The sequence below is a fragment of the Triturus cristatus genome, chromosome 7 (assembly GCF_964204655.1).
Source record: "Triturus cristatus chromosome 7, aTriCri1.1, whole genome shotgun sequence".
In the NCBI taxonomy this organism is placed as follows: Eukaryota; Metazoa; Chordata; class Amphibia; order Caudata; family Salamandridae; genus Triturus; species Triturus cristatus.
The window spans coordinates 1,003,823,460-1,003,844,163 of record NC_140590.1 but is presented as its reverse complement, the minus strand read 5'-3'; the positions used below and the strand labels follow the sequence as shown (position 1 = coordinate 1,003,844,163).

The following is a 20,704-nucleotide window of genomic DNA, read 5'->3' as shown; positions in this document are numbered from 1 at the left end:
ACACCGTCTACAACTCTACCGTCGACGGATATGGACTCTGATGTGCAAAGTACTTATGTGCACCTCAAAATAACTAAACGTGCACTGACTACTGCCCTCACTTCACCCAGTAGGGTCCCAACCTTGCCTCCAGCTCAACTTTTTGACGAGGAACACTCCGATAACGGCAGTATATTCCCTGCTGCGACGAGTACATCGCAACTGCACGTAAAATATCAGGCTATCTCTGACTATGAGGACATTGACCAAGAATATCAGGAGGTTTCACCTCAGGAATATGTGCAGCCCCCACCTTCTATGGTTTGTCTGCCTGCGTCGTTGGTCACGGATCTCCAATTCCTGATATCTGATTATAAGCAACGGTTTCCGACGCCGGCACCTTCCCCGATGCCAGTTGGGCCTCCAACACCATGGCCATGACCGCCTCCATTGGTTTTGCAGTCAGAGCCTGTCACATCGCCACTTCGTCCCACCACAGATGACGAGGATGACGGGGAGCCTGAAGAAGGAGAGCTTCAGGATGTCCAATCTCACCAGGAAGAATGGGATGACTACATCCTTCCCTGCCCGGTTTCTCCTGCCCCTACCACGGCCGACTCGCCGCCAGAGGACATTGGCGGCTTTCATAATATCATAGAGCGAGCGGCCCAACGCTTTCAAATTCCAATGCCCTCCATCAACAGGACTGTTTCCTGAATGATTTTAAGGAACCTTTTAAGAAGTCTGTCCGTGCAATTCCCATCATAGACTACATTTGAGAACAAGGCATAAAGATTATGCAGAATCCTTCCTCGGTCCCTCGGCTGGATAAAAAATATGAAGCGCCAGACACTGCTCCGGCTTGTCTCACAGGCCATCCAAAGCCGGACTCTGTCATTACCCAGGCCAGACAGAGGAGGTCAAACAACCCAGCTGCTCTGTTGACAGCTCCACCAGATAAGGAGGGTAGGCGACTGGAGAACATAGGCAAACGTTTTTCCTCGATGCCGGCTTTAACAGTGCGTGCCTCCAATGCCCTAGCACTGTTGGGACGTTATAATCGTCAGATGTGGGCGGACATTGCGCCATACTTGGCAGACTTACCAGAGGAGTCAAAAGAAGAGGCAAAGAAGATCTTGCTAGAGGGGGAAAGATCTGCCTCTGAACTTATAGACTGCGCAATGGATATTGCTTCGACCGGATTTCGACAACTAGCTGGCGCAGTGGTCCTTCGACGCCAAGGTTGGCTAAAGGCAACCGCCTTCAGACCGGACGTCCAAACCAAAGTGCTGGATATGCCATATGATGGCCAACTTCTCTTCGGCGCACATATTGATGAGGCATTACAGGGTATTAAGAAAGATACTGATACCGCTAGAGCTTTGGGTACCTTACAATTTCGGAACCCTTCCTTTCGAGGTTCAAGAAGGAGAGGTCAAACTTCAACTAGGGGAGATTTTCAACAACGTTCTTCCTTCCCTTCCTCCCAGCAATACCGTTCGCAATACCAACAGCGACAGCAATCCTCATACCCAAAATCTTCCTTTCGTGGCAAGGGAGGAAGACAAAAGGGCGCCGCTCGACGACAATGACTTTCAACTGCAGCCGGTCTCAAACTTCTCTCCACCCTCCAAGATTGGCGGAAAAATTTCCCACTTTCTCCCAAATTGGCAACAAATAACTACGGACCGTTGGGTCTTACAATTAGTACAATTCGGCCATTCTCTAGAATTCATACAGATCCCTCCTCAAACCCCTCCCCGCCAAATGCTTCACAAAAATCTACGTCCTTTACTCTTAGAAGTGAAGCTTATGCTCCAAAAGGGAGCTATAGAGAGAGTTCCCCCAAGCCAACGGGGAAAAGGGTTTTACTCCCGTTTCTTCCTCATCCGAAAAAAGGAGAAAAAATGGAGACCGATATTGGACTTGAGGAATCTGAACAAGTTTCTGAAAAAGCAGTCGTTTCGTATGGTCACCATTCAGGAGGTTTTACATCTACTCAATGCGAACGACTACATGGTGTCGTTAGACCTGCAAATCGCCTACTTTCATATACCAATACACCGCAACCACAAAAAATTCCTACGATTCATGGTGGCGGGCAGACATTACCAGTTTTGGGTTCTGCCGTTTGGGCTCAAATCGGCGCCAGGCATTTTCACCAAATGTCTAGCTCCAGTGGCTGCATATCTACGCCATCATCATCATCATCAGGTCTTCCCATATCCAGACGACTGGCTTGTCAATTCTCCATCTCTAGAAGGCGCGTCCAGGTCTTCCAACGCTTGTCTGAGGCTTTTCAATTCACTGGGGCTAACTCTCAATCACGACAAGTCCGTCCTTCAGCCGTCTCAGCGCATGAATTTTCTGGGCGCTACACTAGACACCATTCTACGGAAAGCATTCCCATCACAGGAACGCAAAGACAAACTTCAGTCGTTAGCGCTCCGGATAATGTCCAAAAAGACGCTGTTGGTGCAGCTCTTCAAATCCCTACTCGGAATGATGTCTTCTTGCATACTATTAGTACCGCATTGTCGTCTTCATATGCGACCCCTTCAAGAAGCCCTGTCGGATCAATGGGTCCAGTGTACAGGGTCCTTCGACGACGTCATCCAGGTGACCCCTGTGATCAAAAAGGCTCTACGATGGTGGGTTTGCCCCCAGAACCTTTCTCAAGGCTTGTCTTTCTTGCTTCCAGCTGCTCCTCATATAATCACCACGGACGCCTCCTTAGAGGGCTGGGGGGCTTTCCTTCAAGAACTGCAGATAAGCGGGAAGTGGTCCCCTTCCGAGAAGGCACTTCATATCAATCTTCTAGAGCTACTCGCAGTCTATCTAGCTCTGGTGGCCTTCCATCCAAGAATCAAAAACTCCATAGTGCTTGTCCGAACAGACAACACAACGACAATGCACTATTTGAACAAACAGGGAGGAACTCGCTCGCTAACACTCTCTCGCGAGTCGCAAAAAATTTGGAACTGGCTGCTCCGTCACAACATCTCTCTCCGAGCAGATTATGTTCCAGGCGCCCACAACGTGTTGGCAGATTCTCTAAGCAGAAGACAGGCAGCATGCCTTGAGTGGGAGCTGGATCACCTAGTTCTCAGCAACATATTTGCTCAATGGGGCACCCCTCTTCTGGACCTCTTCGCCACCCAGCAAAACGTCAAATGCCAACACTTTGCAAGCTGGCATCCCCAACAAGTGTCTCTGGGGAATGCCTTTTCGATCGCATGGTGCAACGTCTTTGCGTACGCCTTTCCGCCGTTTCCCCTGATTCCCAGGGTGCTACGGAAGATGAAAGCGGAGCCCTGTACTCTCATATTGATAGCTCCAGCTTGGCCACGCCAACACTGGTTCACGGAACTTCACCTCCTTTGCCTGGAACCTCCAATCAAATTGAAGCTGTTTCCATCTCTTCTAACGCTCAACAATCGGCAAGTTCAGCATCCGGATCCGGCATCTCTCAAGTTATCAGCATGGCTCCTGAGTTCAGAGAGTTTCAGGGCTTAGACATACCTCTGATTGCAGACAAATTCTAGCTCGGGCTCGAGCAGATAGTACCAACAAAACGTAATCATTAAAATGGAAGAGATTCTGTATTTGGTGCAAAACAAACAGGTTACACCCTCTTTCTTCCACCCCGGAACTAATCTTGCCGTACCTCCTGCACCTGGCAAAATTTGGTCTTGCTCATGCTTCCATTAAAGTCCACCTAGCAGCAATATCACGCTTCAGGAGATCCTCTACAGGTCCATCTTTATGGTCTAATAGACTGATTAAGCAATTCCTTAAAGGACTGTTTAGAACATTTCCTCCAGTAAAGCCTGTACCACCGGCTTGGCATCTCAACACGGTTCTGGCTCAACTAATGAAACACCCGTTTGAGCCAATACACAGAGCAGACCTTAAGTATGTATCCTGGAAGATTGCGCTCCTGCTGGCCCTTACCTCGGCAAGGCAAGTGGGGGAACTCCAGGCGTTCTCAATCCAAGACCCGTTCCTTCAGTTCAAACAGGATAAGGTCATTCTTCGCACAATCCGAAGTTTATTCCTAAAGTTCCATCTCAGTTCCATCTTAACAAACCTATCGTGCTACGTTCATTCTTCCCGAATCCACAAACAGTGGCGGAAAAAACTCTACATTCATTGGACATTAAGGGCTGCCTAAAGTTTTACATTGATAGAACGAAAACATTTCGTAAGTCTAATCAACTCTTCGTAGCGTACAGTAGGCCTAGAAAAGGGCTACCGCTTACCAAACAGAGTATCTCCCGCTGGATTTCTTCAGCCATCGCCTTCTGACACCAGCAGGCAGGACGTCCACTGCAATCAACAGTTCGTGCCCATTCCACAAGGGTAATGTCTACTTCCATGGCACTGTTTGCAGGGGTGCCCATTGTGGACATTTGTAGAGCGGCCACATGGAAGACGCCGCATGCATTCACCAAGCATTACTGCCTGGACACGGACATCATGAAGGATGCTGCAGTGGGTCAAGCGGTACTCCGTCATCTATTTCAGTAGAGGTGAGCCCTTCCTTTCATCCCACCTTCCTTGCCTCTTTACGCACATTGCGCACTGTAATGTATGCATTGGCTGACTCATTGTTTCTAGTGCTTTTATCTTTCACAGGGATATGTTATCATCTAGTGACTGTATATTTACTGTACCTTTCGAAATGTGCTTATTATTGCTTACTACTCTGATTCAGGCATGTGAATCTATGAAAGATACCCTAATACTGGATAAGGAACGCGTTACTTACCTGTAACTGCGGTTATCCAGTATTGGTATCTTTCATAGAATCACATGCAACCCACCCACCTCCCCTGGAAGGGCTCTCTTGGATCTCTCAGTGATACAACTACTTAGCACTGTGCTTACGAAAATCTGAGGGACTAGAGCTCCTTCCAGGAAGGTTCTAGAGGGTGGTGCTAGCTGATTGGCTACTGGCCAAACTTTGGTCCTTTTTACATAAGGACGTGGATAGTTTACTAAGCTAAGGCCTTTTGGGGCCTGTTACTATATATGTCTACTAAGACATTGCTTTGTTATTTACCGGTGACTCCCATCCCGACGACGGGGAATGATTCAGGCATGGGAATCTATGAAAGATACCAATACTGGATAACCGCAGTTACAGGTAAGTAACGCGTTCCTTATTGATGAATAGGTTTAAAGACAACCTTTATTGAAAGCTATCCTAGTGGTAGCTATGGAGAGCAGCCTTCAGGCTAAGTCTTGAAGGAGTGTAAAGCAGCTTGGTTTACCAGATTATAACCTCTTGAATCACTAAATGAAAGGAGAACCACACAAGTTATATATAAAATATATGTATTTATTTCTAAACACTTTCTACTAATCTCTTTATGAGATTAGAGTCCAAGATGCACAATAATACAGTTCTAAACCGACAGTAAATAGCACAATATACAATGGGCCCCAATGGGGTGACCAAACCATATATTAAGAAAGTGGTATAACAACCACGACTTGACTAGACACAGTGCCTAGAGCACGTAGAATCGCTAAGACCCCAAGGAACCACCCAAGGTAGTGACACAGGAGACACACGGGGAACGCGTGCAGTGTGAGAACACAGGCGCAAGCCCCATACTATTCTATGGGAAAGTTGCGGTTGGAATTTTAGAAGTTAAGTTAAGTTTGAGCAAACCCCTTTAGAATTAGGGGATCTAGGGCCAACACCCACAGGAGCACCGGAGTACTCGAGTTACCTCACCCAGGGAAGCCGGGGGCATAAGTGTCAAATGGTGTCGGGAATCGCCGTTGATTTCAATGGCGATCTACAGCAAAGTGCTGTTACTGGGAAGAAGAAAAGTGTCCGTTGTGATCCAAGCCTGGATCGAAGATCAGAAGAACCTGAAAGCAGAGGGGACAGAGTCTGGGTCACTTGCCAGTGACCAGGGGCACGATAGACGAATGCCCACCGATGTCGGGTGTTTCAGGTGCGAAGAGGTGAAACTTGACTCTGCAGCCACGAGGACCAGGAAGCGTCGACGACGACCAGGAGCTGGATTCGAGCTGTCCGACAAAGGAAGTCGAGGGCTGCGGTGTCGGTGCTCGGATTGAACCCAACAAGCCTTGGCAACAGTAACCCACGCAGGAAGAGAAAAGATGCTTCGGGGCGGACCAACAAGGTCCTGGGGACTCCCCAAGCAATGGAGAGTCAGGGCACGTGTGGAGCAACCAGGTAAGCCCAATTAAAGTTAGAGTTGCCTTCACAGGGACCCACCAGTCGACGGACCAGGGATCGCGAAGGGACCTCAAGAGGAATCACACAATACCAGCCCACGGGACACTTGGTGAGTCTAGTCCAGTAATCTTCGGTGGAGACACTGATCGGGATGTGGACTACAAGTAGCCCAAAGCACAGCCTCAAGGATTGACGAGAAGCATATGCACTTGCAAACGTGCACGGTGTCCAGGCGTTCTGGTTCCACGGTCACCACGAGGGCTATGGGTCTCAGCTTTGCTGGGAGCTCGGATCGCCTCTGGAAAGTTTGGGAACCCACCTCCTTTGTTGCAAATTCTTCAGAGTCTGGCGGGAGCTTCAGAGATGCAAACCGGTCAGATGTCCCTTAGGTGCCTGCCTTGCAGGGGTGTAACTCCTTTACTCCAAGGGAGATTCTTCAGTTATCTAGCTCCTTGTAGATCAGAGTTTCCTCCAGGTAAATCTAAAGTCCTGTAGCCAGGGGTTCCTGTCTTATACCCAAGGAAGGGGTGAGACAAACTCTAGGGACCCACCTATGGGAGGGTCAGGAAAGAGGGGTGGCTACACCCATTTCCTTTGTCCAGTTTTGCGTCAGAGCAGGGGCTGGTAGCTCCTGCAACCGGTTTGAGCTGGACTATGCACAGGGACACCAAATGTGCCCCCAGTGCAAACTTCAAAGCACTCCTGGAGTGCACTCACCCAGCCCCAATACACTAAAGCCTGTCTGGGAGGTGGTTAGACCTCCCTGTGACAGGAAACCTTTTGTCCAGGCCTCCCCTGCTGGAGTTTCGTCCAGCAGCAGGAGGGCAGACTTGTGTCTGTGGCTGTCAGCATCCATTTTGTGATGCCAGGGTCTGTTAAGCTGGTACCGGGTATACCGGTGCTGTCATGTTTCTCCCTCTAGTAGGGTGGAATCATACCTCCCACACCAGTTACTGGTGTGGGGGTATGATTCCAAGGTGTTTGACACCAAACACGACATGTTTCCATGCAGCCATTCCAAAGTTAGCATTTACTGCGAGGTTATAATTCACTTAAGAGGATATGGCTTGGCTGCATCACAAACAACCACGGAATAAAGGTTCCGAAAGCTGCAGAGGGGCTCTGATCATGCATCACATGAAACCCAGCACCCTGCCTTCAGGATTGTTAAGGCCTGCCATAGGGGTGACTGATAGATTTACATGTGCAGTGATATGGAGAGATATAGTGAACCTATACCTCAGTAAGGGGTACATGCACCACCTTACACGGGCTGCTGTAGCAGTCCTGTTGTGTCATTTTGGAAGGCTTCCCAGGGGTGGCATAATACATGCTGCAGCCCCTGGTAGGCCTCTGGGGTACCTATGCCCTGAGTGCATATAATACCATATACTATATACTAGGGACTTGTAATGATAGCCCAAAATCCAATCTGGAGTGTACCTAAAGTACTGGTAATCAATTTAGAGAGGAAGCAGCTAGGCTGGGGTCCTGGTTAGCAGTCGAAAAATCGTGAAACATCAGCAAAAAGTGGGGGTAACTATAAGAAGCAGATCCTACTCTCCTACAGCGCCCCCCTGGGGAGGCGCGACACCATCTCATGGGGGCGCGCACTCCACCCTAACATCTCATTGTTTCCCACTTTCCTAATCGATGGGGCATGACATGCCCATACTTTTGTGATTGTTAAAGAAAACAGTGAAAGCAATTTGCTTTCGGTTTCACAGCAACGGAGACTCCCTGCCTCCCACTGCAGCTGAAGCATGTCAGCTGTCTGAATGAACAGTCCCGGGACAGTTAGTTCTTTACAGAAAGGAGGCAAAGTTTCTTTATATTACATTAGTATGGGCATGTCAATTCTTTAGAAATTGTAGAATGCACACCTAATTGCCTGTGTTATAAACTTTTTTGATGTTCAAATGCGTTGTAATTGTCACGTGCCACCTTGAAATTTCTGAAGAATTGACATATACCTCTTTCTGTCCAAACAGTTAGTTTGTACCCCTAAGTTAAAATTGTGATGAAAATGAACATTTGTGAAAGAAACAGTTAAAGAAAAATACAACACTGGAGATTCACTACTCATTTGGGCACATCAGCTGGCTTTCCCTGCAGTTTCAATTATGCAAAGAGTTCATGAAGATAGTGTGGACATTTACTGAGTTGGCAACATTCACACACATTGTACATAGACAAATGTATCATTAGTTTGAATTTTAACCCCTTGCATGCTTTGGACGGCTCCCGGCCATCCGACGTCACGGTGGGAGTGTGCTTCGGACGGCCAAGGGCTCGGGTGGAATTTGCCCGCACAGCGGGCGAATTCTGGCCACGCCCAACGGGTTAAAGCAATTTTGTTTCTGTGTCAATGATTGTTTTTAAACTAAACATTTGGTGAGGAGAAATGTTTGCATGTTTCACTGTTTTTATTTTTTATGGGTTTGAAAAGAGGCACCTAATGAGATATCATATTTTGTTTAGTTTCATGGTTTTTTGTCACGTGGGATGATTCAAATACACTGGGGACGCTCATGGTCATTTAATCGTACATTAGCACTTCTGTGTTTGGCAAGATGGGCGCGGATACGGTTCAAGGTATATTGCACATTTAAGTTGTGAGCTACAAACACGTTGTTGTAATGATGTTGTTCACGTTGAACATACAGATGTATCAGCACGTTTTTGGTTTTAATTTTAATGTTGGGTGATGTTTTAATGACACCGAGCATGTCGAGTAGCATCAAGATGAGGTCAAAGGTTTTAGTTTATGTGCATCATGAAATGATGTGTGTGTCTACGCTTCGTTTTTTTCCTCATCACTTTTTTCATTTTTTTCATTTCATTTTTTTTCATTTAGTATGTTCAATTCACATTTTTCTCATCTACTTTTTGATGGATGCATGTTACCGAAGGATAGATTACACCCCTAGAGGTGTGTATTAAATAACAATCCATAGGTGTTTGGGAAGGGCATTTGGATAGACATGTGTTTTAGTTAATTGTAATTACGCCTGAATAGTGTGGTCGATTATGTTGTGTACCAGATTCCAAACATTTCTGTCAGGGGTGGTGGGCCTGACATCTAAAAAAAAAATTTTGCAGGGGGGGGGCTCAACCTAAAAAAGTTTGAAGACCTCTGGGATAGAACGATATGGTGTTGCCTATGTGAGTATTAGTGTTCTGTTCTCTGTCTCTTCTGAGAAAGATGTCCTGGTAATTTAGCAAACGGGCAAGGATTGGTCTGGACGTCATGCCCACCAGTGGTTTAGGACCCAGAGTGCGATGAGCTCTTTCTCCCACAAACATGGAGGATAGATCAGGTCCAAAAAGTTATTTTAGTAGCTCTTCCACATATGTCTCCATTTTAGGAATCGCTGCATTCTCCGGTATGCCTGTTATGCGGAGGCTATTGCGCTGTGAACGGCCCTCGAGGTCATCATTTTTGGCCCTGATAATATTGAGCACTTTCTCCATTTGTAGTAATTGTGCTTTTGCTTCAATTTGCAAGTTGTGCGCCTCTGAAGTGTGGTTTTCAAGCTGGTCCAGTCTAGTCTCATGGATATCAACTTTTTTCTTGACTCGATCTAACTGTGAGATGAGTTTGTCCAGTTTGTTCGTTTTGTTCGATCATCTTATGGCTGGACTTCATCTCTAGGAGGAGGGATCTGAGGTCTTTATTTTGACCATCTGCCTCTTCACCTGATGCTTGCTCCATCTCCGGGTCATTGTCAACTTCCTGTTGCCTGGTGGCTCATTTGCTGTTGAATGTAAATCTGGGTTGTTTAGGATCGTGTTTACGCATGTTGTATGGTGTGGCTGCACTGGTCTATTGAATGTTGCGCAGTGATCTGTTCCGCTCTAACCAAGCTGGTTTGTGCTTCTTCTAGACGCGTATTACTCGCTTCTCTATTTTGGCCCTTCATAACAACTGGGTGAAATATGAACTGTTTCTGTTAGCTCACTCAACCTACTCAGTCCCATGTGAATTCCCACTCCAGTGGTGTGGTGAGGCCACTAAATAACTAGAAATTACACTTCACAGAAAAAAGGAGCAGATGATCCATCTAAATTATGGGCCGGCCGTAAATAAACTCATGGTACAGGTTGAGAGATGGATTAGGCTCCCGCTCTCCCAGGAGGGTCGGATAGCCATACTTAAAATGGTAGTGATTCTCTGTGTTTTTTGTTTATGGTTTTAAATAATCCAAGTCCTCTGCCCAACTTGTTTTTTCATTCACTTTGGGTCTTTTGCTGAGACTTATGTGGGCGGACCGGGGACCACGTATCCGATTGGACACACTTGTGCTCCCTTATGACAGAGGAAGCTTTGGTGTTCCCCATTTTCAAGTTTATTGCCTAGCGGCCCAGGGGCAGTTTGCCTCCCACTGGTTCCATCCAGATGCTAGACTTCCTTACTCCATACCTAAAAGTGACCAAGCGTAGGACATCTCATTATCTGCTGTCCTGCCAAGAGGACTCAGACTTGACCCCCAAGATATCTAGACACTGTCATCACATGCTGGGCATAGAAGAAACTAAACCACCTACTTGGAACAGGCCCCCTATATTCCTCACTTCTTCCAGTTGTGAACAACCCTTGGATTCCACCTACTCGCGAGCGCGTGGTACAAATCATGCCCAGCAATTTGACCTACACACGATGGGAGATATCTTCCTTAATAGGCATGTTCTTTTCCATACCAAAGATGCACAATTCTCCCAGGCTACTCAAATGGATCTTTTTCTCATGACTCCCCTACACGCCACTCTCCATGAATGTATTCCCTCATATCCTATTGCTTCCAGACGACTTCTCCCCATTGACCCTATTAATATCAACCTCAGAGGAAGGGAGACTAATTTCTAAGCATTATAAAGCTTGCATGGCACTACAGCCTGCCCATGATGAGAGAACCAGGAAACGGTGGGGAAGGGACTTGTGTCGGGAACTAACTGGCAAAGAATGCCAATATTGCTGTGCACAAATCAGGCTTGTTTCTCCAAGTCTCAGACACAAACTACTACGACTTAAGTTCCTACACAGGGCCTACATAACCCCCAATACACTTGCTAAAATAGACCCCGCCAGGACCACCCACTGTCTGAAATGTAACACTCTTGAAACTGACTTTGCACACCTTACATGGTCATGCCTGCATATTGGGGCTTACTGGAGTGTGGTTTTCGACTGCCTCTCCTTAATGACTCCCATTACGCTACATCCAGATCCCCTCCTGGCACTACTAGGCTATGTAGCTGATATACACACATGCACAACACTGGGTGGGGAGAGGTGCTTGCCTTCTTGTTGTCCACCCTAATGTCAACACTTATCCACACAATGGAAAGGAAGGGGACATTAAGTCAGTGTACTTCTATAGGAGCTGCTTGGTTCTCCTTGTGGAAGACCCTTCAGTTTCCTAATACTGCCCTCACACACTTAATCATGTCATGCTTCATCATAGGGTGCGCATCAACACTCTGCTGCAGCCAACGTATAGAGTTACTCACATGTTGTGGGGCCAACAGTATTTCTGCTGCCCCATCTGGATTTAGGATCCTCGCAACACAAATATTCTAAACCTACCTAAGGGAGTGTTCACCCTGCCCTTATTCCAGACATCTGGCAGGATTTAAAAATATCTGATTGGGATATTCTTGAATCATTAGTATCCATCACCTAGTTAGGTAAAAGTCTCACTGTAACCATCTTTGGGAAGTGTCACGATGACAGCAGTCTTCCACCACACTAATCTTGGGCTCTCATGGTTAGGTGTGTGTGAGGGTGGGGTGTAATATGGTAATCCTAGTGTCCTCCTACATCTAAAATCAAAATCCTGTTGAGGCAGTCTCTATGTTTCCAAGAAACCTAGAGAGACAAGTCTGGTAGAAAAAAACAGGGTTTAACTGCAACCAGACAGTGGCTACATAAGAACTGTTTTAGCATCCAGCTCCCAACCTTTGAAGTGTGCCCCAAGTGTGACATGTAATACACCAGCAGACTGGTCAAGCAGGTCTTGACACTCCAGCAGGACTTGGCACTCTAATGTGAACAAAAGGCCCACTTTCATTGTGTCCGGTCTCGCTGGGGGACAAAAGAAGGGTGCAGGCATTGGTGTTAGTTACATTTGTTTGTGACAGGGTAGGGCTCTTTGAAGTTAAACATGTTTCTGGGCCCAGCCCACAGGCCTTCCTGCCAAGGGCACAACAACGACTCCCCACATCCACTGCGTTTTGCCCCTTTCTTGAGAACAAGTTCACACCTCGTTCACACCTATTCAAGTGCTAAAAGTAAAGGCTGGTAGAGTGGGGAGAGCAAAATGCAGATTAGCTTCCGGTGACTTCAGGCAGTGAAAAGGTAACTTTCAAAAAGTATTGTTTCCTTAATATAGAAAATTTGATGCTGCCATTAAATTTGATCTTGAATTCTTTATTTATATTTCTAGTTGCTTCCAATCTAAAATCAGAGTTAATAGATGTAGTAATGTAACCCAGTGTTTTCCGATGGAGCAGCCAGCCTTGCAACAGTGAAAAAAACCTTTAGGGTGTTTTCATTGAAAGGGCATGTGGAACAGCAAAGAGTTGCATGTGCTACTTTTAAATACCATGTACCCTGTCCTATGGGCAATAAAACCTACTTATGGGTGATGTATTAATATTTAATAGGAAGGTTTAGATATGTCAAAAGGCTTTATTTTGGCAGGTAGACTTGGCAGTGTAAAACTGCAGTGGTAGGCCTGGAAACTGGTTTGCTAAGTCACTTCAATTGGTGGCACAATGTTTGTTGCAGTCTATTGGTGACATTTAACTTACAGGCCCTGGGTAGCCACTGTACCATACACAAGGGAGTTAAATGTTCCAATCAGGTGTATACCAATTTCAGCATGCTAAAAGAGGGGTGCACAAGCACTTTACTACTGGTTAGCAGGAGTAAAGTGCGCTGTGTTCTATGTCCAACAAAATTAGGGTTCAGTAAAAAGTCCAGGGTAACGCTGCCGAAAGGGCAAATACCCAACACCTTAGTTACAACTGTATTCTTATCCTTCTGACTTTACAGAAATTCGATGCTGCTGCCGGGTATATGATGGGTGGATCTGTTCTGTGACACAGATTTATGGCCTCATTAGAACTTGAAATAAGGTTTGCTCTAAAAAGTGGGAAGTCTCTTTCCTTCTGTAGGTTTAAAGTTATTTTTCAAAATAATCTTAAGCGAATAATCGTTTCAACTCCGCCAAATGCACAGAGGCAATCCTTAGCAGCAGTCTGATGCTATTTAATGGTATATGCTTGCACTACGAGAGACCCCAGTCTAAACTTGATGTACCACATTAAAAAGGCTGCAGGAGTGTGGAATACAGACAACAAATGTTTGTTTGTATTGCCCACCGGATAAGTAGGCCCAACCCCTTGTTGCACAAACCCTTTGGCTGGCAGTTTACATTACTACAGTATGGGTCTGTGAAAGAGGTTTGCTGTCACTAAATTCAAATTTGTATCCATATGAACAAGTTGTTCATACTTGTTTATGTGATTCATTAATGGAAAGCCTTTACTATTAGGGCGAGCACACTAAGGACGTTTTACATGAGCTTGCATTCCTGACAGTGGTTCCAGTATTAAAACATGTACCAATTCTTGTAAAAATGTAAACTTTGAGGCTGTTTATGATGATCCACGAATGCTACCGGATTATGTGGAAACTAATCCTTAAGCATGAAAACTAGATTGGTGATTGTTTTCTTTCAAAATAAAATGTCACCAGACAAAATTGCAACTTGGGGGAGAAAAACGTTTTGCTAAAGTACTGTGCAACTTTAAGTGTCTCTTACCTGAGGCATCATTTACAAAATGTGTTTGATGCTTGACATTAATTTCTTTAAAAAGATGAATAATGGAAAATAAGTGTTAAACTATTATGTCCAACATTATAACAACATGAAAATAAGAGCGTGGTTCCTATAACAAGTCACGAGTTCACACGCTATTTTATTTCCTTGCATTGGTGCAGAATGTAGGAATTCACAAGAATTTACAGAAGTAGGCCTGAAAGCTGTGCTCCTCCCAAAATTCCATTTTCGCCTGAGCACACATACACCAGTGCTGTGCTAAGTTGTGTAGTTTTATTTACTCAGTGTACACATAGTACACATGAATAATTCAAGGACAATTTATTTGTATCTCATGTAAATATTGTACTTACACAAAAATCTGTAGTTTGTGACATTTTTGTTTATAAAGTTTGGTGTTTTACTGATATAAAAAAGGATACAATAGACCATAAAAATTCCAAACCTAACAGAAAAAATGCTGCAAGCATCTATAGTCTACAACAAATATATATGCCAGAATAGACCAGATAAACAGCAGTTAACCAAAAAATGCGTGACCACATAAGCACAGTTAAAAGAATAACTCGGAGAACTACAGGTAAACCCCTACACTTGCAAACAAAACTGCATACAACCCTGATGTACACACCTATATTTATTCATGTAAGGATTTGGTGTGAGACTGGAAATTAACTTTCCCTATATCCTCTTAGTCCCCACCCAGGAATTTTTTTTTTTAGTTCTGCTTTTTTAAGGAGTAAATGTGTATCCTTTTACAGTGTGGAAGAGATAGGAGAGGAGTTGGTGAATATCTTTATAAAGTATTAGTTTTTGAGTGTGCACAGACTTGAGCAGGGCATTTCAACCCTAGAACTACTGCTTTCTGTCTACTTCCAGCCCCTGTATGTTATGTAAGTTTGCGGAGAGGTGTCAAAATCGGAGCTTTGCTAGACCCCAAACCTCGTTGTAGTATATGCCCTAACATAACCACAAATGCTATTATCAGACCTCGGAGCTAATGAGAATGCTGCCTTAATATGTCTCCTCACTGCATAGAATCAAAGGGACAAGATTTGTTTAATAAAAAAAATATTGACATTATTAAGCATTCCATTTTTAGTCAAGTAGATATAATATTCCACACCTTTGGGATAGTTTGGCATTAGGCAGGTATGACATTGGGCTACTTTTGCTTATAATCGGACATAATATTTAGCCATGGTGCATTGAACACAGAGCTCTAGAAACCATTTCTTTTGACAATAAGAAACCAACCCATGCCAACCAATAGGGGAATGCAGCCGGCAGAGTACAACTCTCAGAGTGGCCAGGGAAATAGAAGAAGGAAGGTTATCAAAAACCTTCTGTTTTCACAGGCTTATAAAGGGGACATCCTGGAGAGAGAGCATTTCCTAATCAGTCATATGTACAGTAATTTCTGTATCTTGCTCAATACAACAGGAAGACCTGTCATCTGTTTTTGCTTCCATGTGTGAGCATTTAGGGACAGGTATAATATTAAGAATGCATCAGCCTTACTAAAATTGTCAAGTATCAAAATTCTGAAAGGAGACCGAAATGTGACTTGTGTTTTGAAATCACAGTATCTCTTAATGGGTTGCAAATGTTATTTACCTTCTGCTCCTATTTATCAGTATAAATATTTAAAGGTAAATAACCCACCATTCAACCAAACGTTCAATCATTTGGATACTGGTACGTGAACTTGATTCTGTTGTCATTAAAATGTATTTATGTAACTTTGTAATATTATATGAATGTGTCGTATTATTGAGAATGCCATAAACTATTTTCTACATTGTATATAATTGACAGGTGTAAGAACCAAGCTTCACAGTACTTCTAAAGACCTTAATAAATGTAAGTCTCCACAGAGTGGTTGAAATACAATGCCTTTTTCAAATCGAGCTTTGGAGTATAAATGCATTTTATGGATGGTAACATTCTATAAATAATCAAGTAGAAGTCCTTGTAAGACAACCAATGCCCTTGCCTGACCAGTGATTTAGCTTCTGTGAGGTTTATCCTGTCAGCAAAAAGACTGAGTAGGGGTAGAATGTGTTTAGCGCAAACAGCAACTCCCAAGGGCACCATAGCACTGGTAAGAGTACGTAGAAAAGAGCCTGCTCATAATTTTCATGTGAATTACGTGTAATCTGATTCATTAGAACGATGCAACTTCGTATACCACAAATATGGCTTTCAGGTTTACTTCTGTAAATTATTGTGAAATCTGCACTACAGCTACAGTGTTCAAGGAGAAAAAGCATTGTTAAGTATCTAAAGGCTTCCTTCGGTGTTCTTTGAGAACAACATATCATTACAAAACAATGCACATTTTGCTGCATGTGATGCCAATTAGAAATATATACGCACAATGACTATTATTATGAAACCACAGCCATGTAAGTTCAAGTTGGAGTCAAGGCCTATTTGTGGCCTAGTTTGGCATAGGTCAGAGAACCTGGTTCTGTTCATCTGAACTGTTTTTAATTGAAAATGGCTTGTATTAATAAGCACCTATGATTCTAATTCGGACATAGCTATCACAAAGCTGTAAGGAAGCCTAAGGCTTTCTCATTTTATTGGTCCATTATAGAAGTTTGTATGACATAATAGGAAAAGCAAAACTGTTGCGATACACAAATATAGCCCCAGAAATATATTAAGAAACAAAATATTATGTTTACATGCGTTTTTGGCCTTATTACAACTTTGGTGGTGTGGCAGAGGGCCTCCACGCCAGCGCCCCACTGCCACATCGCCAAAAGCGTACTGACACCGCCCGCCAGATCCGGAGTTGCCTCCTGGTCTGGCGGGTGGTGCTTTGGCGGTATGAGGCAGTGAGCCTTAGAAAGGCACTGCAATGGGCATCTGAAAATAACAAGAAATCCGTGAGTCTACATACGTCATGCTAATTGTCCAAAGCCACAAACCCGATGCTATAAACGAGCAGAAAAGTCCTCATGAAGAGGACGGAGTCCCATCACCCACCAAAGTGGCATGCTTCATCATCTGGGGCCTCCTTTTAACCACAACCTGGTGTGGTTAACGAGCTACAACTCCAAGATGGCTAAGGAAGGAGGAGCTCACGGATGTTTTCAGGGTCTTAATAACCTAGTGAGGCTTAATGCAACAAAGACTAAAGCTGCCCTAAGTGTGGTGAAATAACGTGAAGCAGTGTATGTGCGAGATCAGTTAAAATTGACTATCTAACGAAAAATATATTTATTGGGTATCATTAGATGTCAACGAATAAAAAAAGGGTGGTCAACCTGTTTCAGCCATAAAAAAGTCAAAATTTGTGATCATGGCTTTCATCAGGACCAAATGCTACTACTGCAACATTAAGTGGGAGACCTGTTGGTACCTACTGCTGAAAGTCACTAATTGTTCGACCCCCTTGCTTAATTAATATCTGCTTTTCTTGTGTTTCTCTTGTGTTTTGCACAGGTACTTCATTACGAACCCCTGCAGCCCCACTTACCTTCAATAGAGTGGTTGTATCTGCCTGAGGTATCTTTTTGTTTTCACGCAGGTGTATTTTGTTTTCACCTGGCACTGGTTAATGTTGCAGTAGTAGCATTTGGTCCTGATGAAAGCCATGATCACAAATTTTGACTTTTTTATGGCTGAAACATGTTGACCACCCTTTTTTTATTCGTTGACATCTAATGATACCCAATAAATATATTTTTCGTTAGATAGTCAATTTTAACTGATCTCGCACATACACTGCTTCACGTTATTTCACCACACTTAGGGCAGCTTTAGTCTTTGTTGCATTAAGCCTCACTAGGTTATTAAGACCCTGAAAACATCCGTGAGCTCCTCCTTCCTTAGCCATCTTGGAGTTGTAGCTCGTTAACCACACCAGGTTGTGGTTAAAAGGAGGCCCCAGATGATGAAGCATGCCACTTCGGTGGGTGATGGGACTCCGTCCTCTTCAGGAGGACTTTTCTGCTCGTTTATAGCATCGGGTTTGTGGCTTTGGACAATTAGCATGACGTATGTAGACCCACGGATTTCTTGTTATTTTCAGACTTAAGTATTTGGGGATTTTTTCCGTGCTGGTCTTTAAATTATCCCTTTGACCCCCGTTCTTTACCGGTATTTTTGTGACTGCAATGGGAATGCCAAAGCAAGTGCAGGAACTGGGTGTACATGCATCCCCATGGCCCTGAGGCACCAAGGGGCCATGTGAAGCCCCCTTAGTTTCCTCACCGCCACATTTGTCATGGCGGGTTCACCGCCATGAAAACTGTGGGGGTGAGGAAACTCGTAATATGCTTGGCGGTGCCGCAGTGGCACCGCCAGCGTATATCAGGGCTCGGACCGCTGCAAGAGCACTAGGGATCGCGAATCCCTGGTGGTTGAAGCTGTCCCTGGGCAGTCTGACCGCCCAACTCGTAACAGGGCGGTCGGACTGCTATTGCAGCAATGCCCGCACTGCTAACGTGATGTAGTCATTATTAGGCCCTTTTGTATGTAAACTACAAAAGTATCAAAATGAACATATCATGGACCAGAATATTCACAAAAAACAGGATGTAAAGTGATTATATTTAATTTCACTTGTATATTAAGGTTCAAAATAATAATACAATATAACATATAATTGAAAAATAGTATACTGTGAAATAAAAATGTTTTATACAATAAAAAAAACATTTAAACAATTATTAAAAAATAAAGTACAATACGCATGGAATGTACTGGATGTGTTGAGCTCACTCTACCTTCCTGTACTATGCAGCATTGTTTATTTTTTCATGAAAACTCAATAAAAACATAAAAAAATACATTACAGTTTATGACAATAATAATGGATAAAGATACAACAAAACAAACAGCGAATTATATGAAGCATAAGAGTAATCTAGAATCATTAAAATCTAAGATTAAAAACATTAATTTCATTAATTATTTTAATGAAGATTTAAAAAACAAATAATAATAATACCACTCCTAACTAAGCAATTGTAGGGAAAATGCTGGAAATTGGAGTGGCCAGATTTACTCTTTCTACTCCAATTTAAGCAGCAGTGAGGAAAGTGTTAGATTTTGGATGGGTAAAATTTCCTTTTCCCATACCTTTGTAAGCAGATATGGGGAAAGTATTGGACTTTGAAAAGTAGGACAAGTGTTTGCCTTTGGAAGGATTATAGTTACTATTTCTACTGCAGTCTGAGTAACAGTAGTGAAATTATTGAACTTTGCAGGGTAGTCAGATTTACTGTTCTCACTCCTAATTTTTTTTAATAAATCACTATAATGTAGACAACTATTTTAAAATTACAGACACATTTATAAGAAGTGAAACACAACTTGAAATAAATAACTAATTTTATATTCAAAATAAAAAATATTGTCAATTGAAATACTTCCCACACTACTTTCTGACAAATTGGACAGTTAAAATAAATAAAAAATAAATTATGTAAATAGGATAAATTATTATTACATTAATGATTAAACAATTAAAATGTATACAATTAATAAATATGGAACACATTAACAATTACATTGATGAATCATTTAACAATGAATTAAAAATCAACAATTAAAATGACAATCATTTAATCTACATAATTAACAATTGAATAAAATAATGAAATGCAAGTTATATAATAAAAATTATATTGTAAATATTAAAAAGCTGCCCATCCTAATCCAGTACAAACCCAAAACTTGCTACTAAATGAACAATTTCTAATTAAATTAAAAAATCATATAAAAATTAACAAAACCTACTAAAACGAAGTGAACACAAATAGTATTACAACACTAATAACGTATAATTATTTTACTCCTATTAGTTCTCCTGCTTTTTCTGACATTCTGTGGGTTTTATCGATGTGCTTTCCTCGTACAGTTCTGAACCATAGTTAGGCATGTTCCCTTTCTCAACACTCACCGGCAGTAAGCTCATATCCAAATGCAATGGCAAAGCCAATACATCAGATTTTGTTAATGAATGTACATCAGTTGATCATTGTGTATACGTGGTTAGGATTGAGTGTATGGAAGAGTAACTGCATTGATGAATTGAGTGAGTAGCTATGATCGATGAATGAGTTACTTATTGGGTGTATGTATAAATAGACAAGTGAATAAATAAAAAGACCATTGCATGCAAGGATGCTTAATGAGTCAATAAATACTCAGACAGATGGATGTATAGATGAGTGTTTGGTTGGTTGAAAGCATAATAAATAGGTTGGCACATGAATTGATGAATGTATAAGAGGAGTGAGGTCATGCTGTATTGCTGAAACGCAAAGCCCTATAGCGATATTTTAGAAAGCTTGATTTTAAAGTTGACAGAATTGTATATTTTAAACTGTGCCACAATATTCTCATTCAGGGCTTAGACGCTTATCTTAGGCATTGACAGGGGTTAAAAACTTACGTGTACACTCAGCGCTCTGTGTTACAGCCTGCCCGCCCTGGTCCGACTCGGTATCCAATACCGTTGAGCGGAGGGCGGGACAGGTACGAGCCTGAGTGACACACTTCCGCTTTCCCGCTGCAGCACTGAGCGGGTAGCGCTCTAGCCTTGCTGTTACTGGGGCTATTTAGCCACTCGTCGGGATCAAGCGCGCAGCGATTGCGCGCAGGGAGGCGCCTCTAGACGCGCCGAAGACAAGCCAAA

At 43.3% G+C, this 20,704-nt stretch overlaps 1 protein-coding gene across 2 annotated transcripts in view; it reads left to right on the top strand.

Annotated features, from left to right (window-relative positions):
- The window catches only part of LOC146810995 (organic cation/carnitine transporter 2-like), a 596,936-nt gene that overhangs the window by 37,099 nt on the left and 539,133 nt on the right, over window positions 1-20,704 (top strand). The gene's annotated exons all lie outside the window — the stretch shown is intronic.